Source organism: Oncorhynchus clarkii, chromosome 11 (assembly GCF_045791955.1).
Source record: "Oncorhynchus clarkii lewisi isolate Uvic-CL-2024 chromosome 11, UVic_Ocla_1.0, whole genome shotgun sequence".
NCBI classification, from domain to species: domain Eukaryota; kingdom Metazoa; phylum Chordata; class Actinopteri; order Salmoniformes; family Salmonidae; genus Oncorhynchus; species Oncorhynchus clarkii.
The window spans coordinates 26,384,035-26,395,434 of record NC_092157.1 but is presented as its reverse complement, the minus strand read 5'-3'; positions in this window follow the sequence as shown (position 1 = coordinate 26,395,434).

The following is an 11,400-nucleotide window of genomic DNA, read 5'->3' as shown; positions in this document are numbered from 1 at the left end:
GTTAACTGATATAGCCTTAGGGCTTAGAGTTCTTCCTGGTCAGGTGGTCACATGGTCTGGATGCCTATATATTATAGATATAATCAGTAACTGTATTAACTCATGACATGGGCCATTACTCTCCTTATGGTCCCACGTAAGCTGTGGTTCTCTAATGGTCCGTTTAGCCAGGGAAGTCAGAGTGTATTTAGTCTCCCTGTCGTTAAGGAGGGTTGAGCTGGGGACTGAGTGTAAAACGGAGAATGATTCATTGACCTGAGTCATCAAAGGTTGTGTGTGTGTACCGGATGGGGATCGATATACATTGCAGGAAGACTTTTGACCCTATAGAGCCTAGCTCGGCTATTTACAGGAGGGAGGTAGGGAGGGAAGGAGGGAGGGTGATGGAGAAGGAGGTAATGAGAGAGAGAGAGAGAGAGAGAGAGAGAGAGAGAGAGAGAGAGAGAGAGAGAGGGGATGGGGGGGGGGGACTGCAGGCTAGTGAAGGAAGAAGAATGCCATGTGAGAGGTTGACTGACTGACTGTTATCCTGTGACACACTGAGAATAGCAGACCTCCCTGCCATCAGATAGTTTATTACCTCCCATTATAACCAGGCCTTTTACAGCCTAGAGAGAAATCAGCGTCAATGTTTAGTGGTACAGCTTAAACAGAAGACATGGGGGAGGGGAGGGGACAATGCTACTACGCTAATGGAGAAGAGATAAGCACAGCATCCATGACACAGTCCCTTAAGGTGGAGAAGGGGTTTGAGAGTGCACCAATGTGGAGAATTTACTAGAAACTTCCTGTCTCAGTACGACATACCAACCCTAGCGAGTTGAGTAGAGACTCATCCTAATTGGCATCCTATTCCTTTGGGATGCAGACTTCAGCTGGTAGCCTACAGGACAATCCTCTGCATTGTCTCTCTACTGAGGCCATCCATCCAACACAGAACTGTTAATCACCAGCATGCTGTCCTAACATCAATGCACATGGTTAACATTAAAGATAGAAGGGCTAGTGATGAGGAAGCTCAAGAGGAATTCTCCCCCATTTTACTGTGGTGGGAAAATGTCAAATGACCAAAATATATACCCCTGGCCTGTCAATGACAGCTAACACTACACAGTTACTGCCCTGAGGGTGCTGTGCACGTCTGAATGTTGTCGCTTGTATGAGTATGTTTTGTAAAACAATATATGTAAGAAAAAGTGTGCTGGTGCATTCTCAGCACAGTACATGTTGAGAAAAAAGTTATGTCAGTTAGTACTGTATGGTGTTGAGTGAAGCATTCCTTGTTACCTAGTGTGTGTGTGTGTGTGTGTGTGTGTGTGTGTGTGTGTGTGTGTGTGTGTGTGTGTGTGTCATCATGTTCTATATAGAGCCTAGCAGGACAGACAGCCAGTCTTCAACTCCCAGATTAGATCAGATGGACTAGGGCCTCTGACTGACTGACTGACTGACTATAATTCAGTTATTGATGAGTTGTTGACAAAACAAATTGTAAGGGGTGCGTACTGGCGGCAGAAAAGTCAGACGCAGGAGAGAAAAAACTGTGTTTCCAACGGTGCAGTTTAATAATAAAAAAACATTGGAAACCAGAACAATCAATGAATGGGTTCAAAACCCGACGCACACCAGACATAACGTGCACAAGCACTACAATAAACAATACCGGACAAGGACATGGGGGGAACAGAGGTTTAAATACACAACATGTAATGAATGGAATTGGAACCAGGTGTGTGTGAAGACAAGACAAAACAAATGAAAAATGAAAGGTGGATCGGCGATGGCTAGAAGACCGGTGACATTGACCGCAGAACGTCGCCCAATCAAGGAGAGGGACCGACTTCGGAGGAAGTCGTGACACAAATGTCTTAGAGGAAGAGATTAAGGCAGCCTTTTGCTTTAGCTAAAAGCTTCTGCAAAGTATTTGAATTTCACACAACAGCGATTTGTACAAACGGCCCTGCAAACCCTTTGTCCCAGAATAAACATCTGTGATCTCTGGACAGAACCAAAACCACAGCCTCTGTTGGCCCAGCATTATGTCTGAAACTATGCCTGTAAAATGCCAGCGAGGGGTCAAGTTAGAAAAACAAAAGGGCTGCTTCTATTCTATGAAGCTTAGCAGCTGGTGACAGGAATGCTCTTCAAGTCCTCCACTGTCAGAGGGAAAGGGACTAGTGGACAGAACGATATGTAGACCAACACACTGGTACTGTCTAACCCCTATCGAAGACACATTATTGCTTTTAAGGAGTTGCATCTTAAACTCCATTAGTAACTTAACTTAAGAATCAGTTTCTTATACCAATAAAGCTGTAAAGGTTAAGAACTTTCATGAAAGACAGTTTGAAAGATATGGCAAATAGAAATCAAACCAGATGGACATCAGAAATAGATGGTAGAGGTTGAGGGTAGAGGAAGGACAGGAGTAAAAACAAATACAATAGAACTGCAGTAAAATAGACTGTGTCCATAAAATGTATTTAGTATGTATAAGCTGGAAATACGGGCCTAAGCATTGTTGTTCACTACTTTTCTCCAAATGGGGTTGGGTTGGAGGGTAATATTTTTTGAAAGTTTTGTATGAGTATATGTACGTTTTGTAGGTGTAAATGTATGTATTTGTGTGTATATATACACTACCATTCAAGATTCTGAGGTCACTTAGAAATTCCCTCGTTTTTGAAAGAAAAGCAAATTTTTTGTCCATTAAAATGTCATCAAATTGATCTGAAATACAGTGTAGACATTGTTAATGTTGTAAATGACTATTGTAGCTGGAAATGGCAGATTTTTTAATGGAATATCTACATAGGCGTACAGAGGCCAATAATCAGCAACAATCACTCCTGTGTTCCAATGGCACGTTGTGTTAGCTAATCCAAGTTTAGCATTTTAAAAGGCTAATTGATTTTTAGAAAACCATTTTGCAAATATGTTAGGGCAGCTGAAAACTGTTGTTCTGTTTAAAGAAGCAATAAAACTGGCCTTCTTTAGACTAGTTGAGTATCTGGAGCATCAGCATTTGTGGGTTCGATTACAGGCTCAAAATGGCCAGAAACAAAGAACTTTCTTCTGAAACTCGTCAGTTTATTCTTGTTCTGAGAAATGAAGGCTATTCCATGCGAGAAATTGCCAAGAAATTGAAGATATCGTACAACGCTGTGTACTACTCCCTTCACAGAACTGTGCAAACTGGCTCTAACCAGAATAGAAAGAGGAGTGGGAGGCCCCGGTGCACAACTGAGCAAGAGGACAAGTACATTAGAGTGTCTAGTTTGAGAAACAGACGCCTCACAAGTCCTCAAGTCCTCTAAATAGTTCAACATTCACAAGGCCGCAGGGCCAGACGGATTACCAGGACTTGTACTGTGAGCATGCGCTGACCAACTGGCAAGTGTCTTCACTGACATTTTCAACCTCTCCCTGTCCGAGTCTGTAATACCAACATGTTTTAAGCAGACCACCATAACGACAACCGACCCGTAGCACTCACGTCTGTAGCCATGAAGTGCTTCGAAAGGCTGGTCATGGCTCACATCAACACCATTATCCCAGAAACCCTAGACCCACTCCAATTTGACTACAGCCCCAACAGATCCACAGATGATGTCATCTCTATTGCACTCCACACCACCCTTTCCCACCTGGACAAAAGGAACACCTATGTGAGAATGCTATTCATTGACTACAGCTCAGCGTTCAACACCATAGTGACTTCAAAGCTCATCAATATGCTAAGAACCCTAGGACTAAACACCTCCCTCTGCAACTAGATCGTGGACTTTCTGATGGGCCGCCCCCAGGTGGTAAGGGTAAGTAACAACACATCCGCCACGCTGATCCTCAACACAGGGGCCCCTCAGGGGTGCGTGCTCAGTCCCCTCCTGTACTCCCTGTTCACTCATGACTCCACGGTCAGGCACGACTCCAACACCATCACTAAGTTTGCCGATGACACAGCAGTGGTAGGCCTGATCACCGACAACATCGAGACAGCCTATAAGGAGAAGGTCAGAGACCTGGCCGTTTGGTGCCAGGACAACAACCTCTCCCTCAACACGATCAAGACAAAGGAGATGATTGTGGACTACATCGACGGGGCTACAGCGGAGCAGGTTGAGAGCTTCAAGTTCCTTGGTGTCCACATCACCAACAAACTAACATGGTCCAAGCACCCCAAGACAGTCGTGAAGAGGGCACGACAAAACCTATTCCCCCTCAGGAGACTGAAAATATTTGCCATGGGTCCTCAGATCCTCTAAAGGTTCTACAGCTGCACCATCGAGAGCATCCTGACTGGTTGCATCACTGCCTGGTATGGCAACTGTTCAGCCTCCGACCGCAAGGTACTACAGAGGGTAGTGCGAACGGCCCAGTACATCACTGAGGCCAAGCTTCCTGCCATCCAGGACCTCTATACCAGGCGGTGTCAGAGGAAGGCCCTAAAAACCCAAGTCATTGACCAGAGCGCCAAGTCTAGCTCCAAGAGGCTTCTAAACAGTTTCTACTCCCTATAAGACTCCTGAACACCTAATCAAATGGCTACCAATACTAAAATTTGATTTGATTTGAGAGGGAGGGAGAGAGGCTGTGTTGTTCTTTGGGACACACCTAGCCCTGATGTTATCTTTAGGTCATGACGCCAACACATATCATCAAGACGTTTACTCCCCCCCCCCCACCCCACACACACACAAACCTCTCCCTCAAGGATCAATACCACCACACATTAGATAACGTGATGATGACCACAAACAGAAGCAGCTGCATGTCTTTAGTCCATAGCATCCTTATTGTCAATTTGACAGAGACCAACTTGTATAAGATTCTAAGAAGCTGATTTCTTCATACCTCAACCGTGAACAATTATAGTGTATATTATCTATTATAGATCTGTGGCCCTAGAGTTGAGCCCACTGTAGGGTCTCAAGCAAGGTAACCTAGGCAACACATGTATAAAAACGTCCAACATCAACATTACAGGAAACATGACAATTACATGTTTGTTGTTGAATAGGAAAAATAACGCAAAATTGTCAGATTAAATGAAGTTCGGGAACACTATTTAACAACAATATCTTGTCCCAAACAATATTTATCTGTATTAGTGATTATGAACATTCAACCTTTCCATCAACGCTCAAAAAGAAGACAGATTGAGATCCATCTGGAACAAATATTCCCTTTCCTCTCCACTCAAAATATTTATTCTGGTCCACGTTCGAAGACTGCCAAGATCCTACTGTCTCTGTCTGTGAAAAACTAGAAATCTGGATAAGGGACAGTTAGAAATGTACTGGGGTGGGAGTGTCCAAAATAAGGGAGGGTTGCCTAACTTTTTTGGGCTTTGGGGAGGGTTGTGTTTTTTTTTTTTGGGCACAGTGTTTTTTCCCTTGGTTTACATTTGCTCTTTTGCAGGCCTTCTACTATACATTCTCTTCCATCCTAACCAAATTTCCTCACCTGTTTGAATGCACTTGCCCCTATATCAAGGTGTTTTGGTACTTCCCTGGTGCACTACACTTTTCCGTATGCTAACTTTTGGTCCAACGCTCTAACCGCTAGGCAATGTGCCGCCCTAACACAATAGTGGTTGGTGGATCATTTTTTCAAATAGGCTAACTAGCAATCATACCACACATAAAATAGCGTTGGAACCGCTTTTATGCGCAAATATTGATATAATAACCATCATATCGAATATCGAAGTAAACTTGGAGTCACACGATGATATGTTGTGTTATGATGAACTTCACAGGGTGGTGAAAATGCATGGTGATGATGTTCCTTTCAATAAATATCGAGGGTCTTATTCTGGTGACATGATGATTGATGCTTTAACAAGTAAAATTTGAACTTTTGTCCATAATAATCTCATGTAGGCATTTACCCTTACTGTATCTGTGACCTGTTGGCTAGAGGGCACGTGCCATTACCAGAGTGGGCACATTCTCTATACCGACGCAACATTTTCAATGACAAAACAATTAGTAGGCCTAGACTTGAAAATGCGATGGAAACCTGTAATGGTCCTATGTGTAGCTGGTGTAGGGAGTCAGGCGCAGGACAGTAGATATGAGTAATCAAAGTACTTTACTCAAAAAATAAAAAATATATAAGGCAACAATGATAGCCCACAATCACGGACCGAATTACAAAAAACTATCACTCACAAAATAAACATGGGAACAGATGGTTAAATAATAAACAAGTCATTTGGTTGAGTGAAGCCAGGTGTGTAAAGACACAGGACAAAACAAATGGAAAATGAAAAGTGGATCGGTGGTGGCTAGAAGGCCGGTGACGTCGACCGCCGAACGCCGCCCGAACAAGGAGAGGGACCGACTTCGGGAGAAGTGCACTTATTGTTTTTATGCAGATTTTACAATATTAACATGAAAATCTATCGCCAATAGCTAAAGACACCCTCAAGACTCTGGCAAGTGTGCTAGTCCAGTGTCACTTTGATTATGGCTGCACATCATGGTTCACCAGCAGCCCCAAACGTCTAAAGAATAAGCTGCGGACCAGCCAAAACAAGCTTGTGTCACGATCGTCAAAATAACATTCGGACCAAGGCGCAGCGTGATATGGGTTCCACATATTTATTGACGTGAAAGGCACAAAACAATAAAAAGCAAACGATACGTGACGCTATGGAGTGCTCACCGGCAACTACACATAAACAAGACCCCACAAAACACAGTGGGGGAATGGCTGCCTAAATATGATCCCCAATCAGAGACAACGCTAAACAGTTGCCTCTGATTGGGAACCATACCAGGCCAACATAGAAATAAAACAACCTAGATTACCCACCCTAGTCACACCCCGACCTAACCAAAATAGAGAATAAAAAGGCTCTCTATGGTCAGGGCGTGACAGCTTGTAAGAATTGTACGTAAACTTCCCCCTCATACTCATCTGGAGGTTGAGCGTTTTAAGCAGCTAGGCTGGCTATCTGTGGGGGAAAAAAGGATAGCATTACTTCAACATGATTTGGTCCACAGAATTATCATGGACTCAGCCCCAGGTACCTATCCAACTATTTTACATTTCTTAAAGATGTCCACCAGCATAACACCAGAGCCAGAGACTCTAATATTCTCTGTTTTAAATATGAGAATCTATCTGGCATGAACACATTTTTATATATCTTGGCGCTGTTGAGTGGAACAAACTACCACAGCAACTCAAAGCCAAACATAACCACTTTTAAAAAGAATGTCAAAAGCTGGCTATTGTGTGAACAGTGGAACCTATTTTTTGTCTGTATCTCTGTATCTGTATGACTGTATGTAAAGAAAACAGGGACCACAATGGAAATAAGTCCCCGGCTTTATTGTGCAATCCCGGTCACTTTTAAAAGTCTTTGTGTCGTGTGAATCCGTTTTTTTTTTTAAACTGACAAATTTAATCAATTATTCAATCCAAACTGTGCAGCGGACATTTGATGAATGGAAAGAGACATCTGTTACAAAACACCAGAAAGATGAATGACATTCAGGGATTGTCAAGCCAAGCCTTCGATAGTGGGTAGGCCTACAAGGTAGGGAGGGAAGTATTTTCTGTCTGTCTTCTATTTATTGTGGTGTTGAAAACGCAAACCATGATATTGAAGTGCCCAAAGTTGGTATGCTTAGTTTATTGGATGTGGGGTGAATTGGCACATAAACCTGTTGTTGGAAAATTCATTAAATATATTTTATATAATTATAAATATGACATAAAAATGTTGAAAATCTGATTTCCCTGTAGCTGATCATTGTCTGCAGCCAGCTCTGATCGTAGTGTAGGTCTAATGAAACCAAAAGTGTGCAACTGCAGCCCTCGAGCATCCCATTGGTTCCTGCATGAACCCCCACCTCACCTCGAGCACACCATTGGTTTGTGCATGAACGACCTCGAGCATGTCATCTTCATGCTTGCACCTCTGCCCCCTGCCTATATACTGGAGTCATAGCTTAACAATGGACAAATAGGAGTATAAAGAGGGGTTCCTGCAGGTGCAGGAATGTCCATATGCAGGAACGCCCCAAATTGCGCGCTGCAGTTGCACCCTTCTCAATGAAACAGGCAGGGAGAGTGAGCTCGTCCGTGATGGTCAGCAAACCCTCAACCTTATGGCCTGTGCCATTGCGTGGCATCTACGGTGCCATAAAAGCATACTGAAGTGGCAAAGTCGATATCCACGTTTATAAACACAGGGTCGCTACAGTAATTGTTATTTGTGGTCGTAAACATTATTTTGAGTGAAAGATGCACTATGCAGAAATCGCTCCGCCATTTCTTATTTGCAAAAATTCTAATAGTTTTCCTAATTTCTGCTAGTGACAAAACAAGTATAGTGTACAGAAAAATATGTACCATGTAAACCGCTGTGAAATATGATTTTCCATAACCAAAAATATTGTATTTCCAGTAAGTAAAAAGTAAAAGACGCCAAAAGAAACTTAATAATGGGAAGCATAGAAATAGCTCTCTTAGAACAGATATACCGTTTCTTACACGTGCTTTCAAAGAGAATGACAGATTTATAACACGCATTTCTATGTGAATTTTGTTGGGTCGCAAAATAAATGACACATTGCAGCTTTAATTGTGTGTGTGTGTGTTTTTTTGTTTTGTTTTACATTAGAATGGGAGTGTTACATTGGGTGGGAAGCGAGAAAGAGGCCTTCACGGGTCCGAAATTGACCTGGGGCTTTCCCATCCGGAGCTAATATGCATAAATAGATGTTTTAAATATAGAGACCCGTTCCGAACGGATATAGCCGTTCCGTATAGACCTGGCTGGACCAAGTCCGATCCGAGTGAGGGAAGCTGCAGAAAGGTTATTTTTTTAGATAGACTACTTTATTAACCATAGCTGATCAAGCGCGAAAGAGAAGAGGTAGAACGTGGCGACGCTCTAGCATGGCCGTGCTGTGTGTGTAGGCTACTACTGTGACTATCATCCAATATGATTACATAGTACCTGTCCTGACTGCATCAAACTGGGAGAAGCTAGTTAATTGAGGCTACTCCAGAATATTAAGTAGAAGCCTACCTGTTGGCTCTTGGTCGTTGTAGCCTATCCTCCTCCTTTAATTTTTAATTCCATCTTCCATTGATGATATATCTCCTAACTTTTGCCACACACGGCGGCTTAGCCTATTGCCGCTCTCAGCAATGCGCATTCTGAATAGTTTACGTAAAAGAGCTAGCTCATTTGGCTCCCAAACAGTTCTTCCTTCAAAATGCTTAACAGCTCTTCCTTCAAAATGCTTAAGAATCGACCTAGAACCTTGACAACCAATTTATATTTTATGTCAGATTGTGAAATGCATGCTCAAATGCATATTTACCTGGCCAAATGATTAAATGGCATGCACATTTCTTTTACGCACAGAAAGAAATCACTGTGGACCAGATTGGTGCGCTCTCCCTGTTGTCTATTGTTTCTGCAGAGGATTCACCCTCTTTAGATCATTATTTTGTTTAGAGCTTAAAAAGCAGCACGCCAAAAAAATAAACGGCTCTTTCACCAATGCGATTCGGTTCTGACGTTCACCAAAAATATCCTTTCAGAAAGAGTCACCCATCACTATTCTCTCTCTCTACTGCAGCAGTCAAGTTCGGATCTGTACGTGTCCTTCCGGAGAAGTTAGTTAAAATGACATATACCCAATCATATTAGATCAGACCCTTGACAATATTTGCCATTCTGGATCTGGACCCGCTCGGGTCCCGGAGATTCGGGTACAGGTGGATCCATGAAGACCTCTAGAAGGGGGTGTTTTTATGACATGAGTTATACCAGTCCCTTCAGTAGAAGTCGAACTGTCATTAAGATATTCATCATCCAAGTCCTTCACTCATGTGGAAAATGCATAGACGTATTGGAGAGTAATCAAGAACGGATGAAAAACAGGATTCATACAATTATATTTACCTTATCGGCGTGATTTATTTCCGAGGCAACATACATACAGTAAACGTATCCTCTTCAGAATCCCCGTCGTGATCCGCTACCCAGCGTAGACACCGCAACAATTGCCTTGTTGGCAACGGGAGCTACTTTCTCCTCCTGCGAAAAGTCACAGTCAATTCACTACTCCTCCGCAGGTCATTCCTTATTCAGTTACTCCATTGAGAAAGAGAAAAATACAGTCTACGATTTAGTTGTATACAAGTGTTGGCGTATTTAATTAATATATATATAATATTAATATATATATATATATATATATATATATATATATATATATATATATATATTATATATATATATATATATATATATATATTAATTAAATACGTATATTCCCGTTGCCGGGAATTATTTTTATTTTCAAAATTAGATGAAGAAAAGTCCGCAGTCCTCTCCGCTGAAGCTAAGCCCCGCCTCCACAGGAAATGCAGATACGCCCATATTCTATTACGGTGAACATGATATGTACGATCATTTTGTATTTGTATTTATCTAGGCAAGTCAGTTAAGAACAAATTCTTATTTACAATGACGGCCTACCCGGGCCAAGCCCTAAACCGGACAACGCTGGGCCAATTGTGCGCCACTCTATTGGACTCCCAATCAGGGCTGGTTGTGATACAGCCCGGAATCGAAACCGGGTCTGTAGTGACGACTCTAGTACGAAATGCGGTGCCTTAGACGGCTGTGCCACTCGGGAGCCAATAGACATTGTCACTTTTAAAAATCTTTGTACTGTATGTATAGTTGTACTGTGTGTACATATACCAGGTTACCTTTAGTCTGAAGGTAACCTGGTACTTACCGAAAAATGAATGGAAGTGGATAAGGCATGCAAAAGGTATAGGGGTAATTCCATCGTAAAAAAAAAAAAAAAAATTCTAGAAGAAAAAAAAAGAAAAGATTTTTACATTTCCTTAGATCGCTCAGATATAGGACAGACTCTTCAAAACATACTTACTTTTGATTTAAATTTAGACTATCTGTTTTTCCATGCATGAATCTGTTATTCAATGCGTTTCTATTGGCTAATATCAGTAAGGCCAAATTAAATGTTTCATCAAATTGTTTTTTTTAATATATATTTTTTTTATAACTACAGGGATTCAAAATCAAATAGCTAAATTATCCTTGATATGACCATCTTAAAACAATTCCATATGTTAGAGCCTTTAGACTCTAAGGGGATACAATACGCATTTCTCTAGTAAAAAGACAGTTGCTGCTGATAACTGCCGATTTCGTCACTAATTGTAAGTTGCTCTAGATAAGAGTGTCTGTTAAAAGACTAAAATGTAGAATGTAAATATACATGAGTTACATATAGTCCTAATAAGACAGAAGGACACTTTCTCCAGTTAGACAGTTTCAGCCACTTGTGAATTGAAGGAAAGTTGACAGGTGTACAGTGCACTGTTAGGATGCTT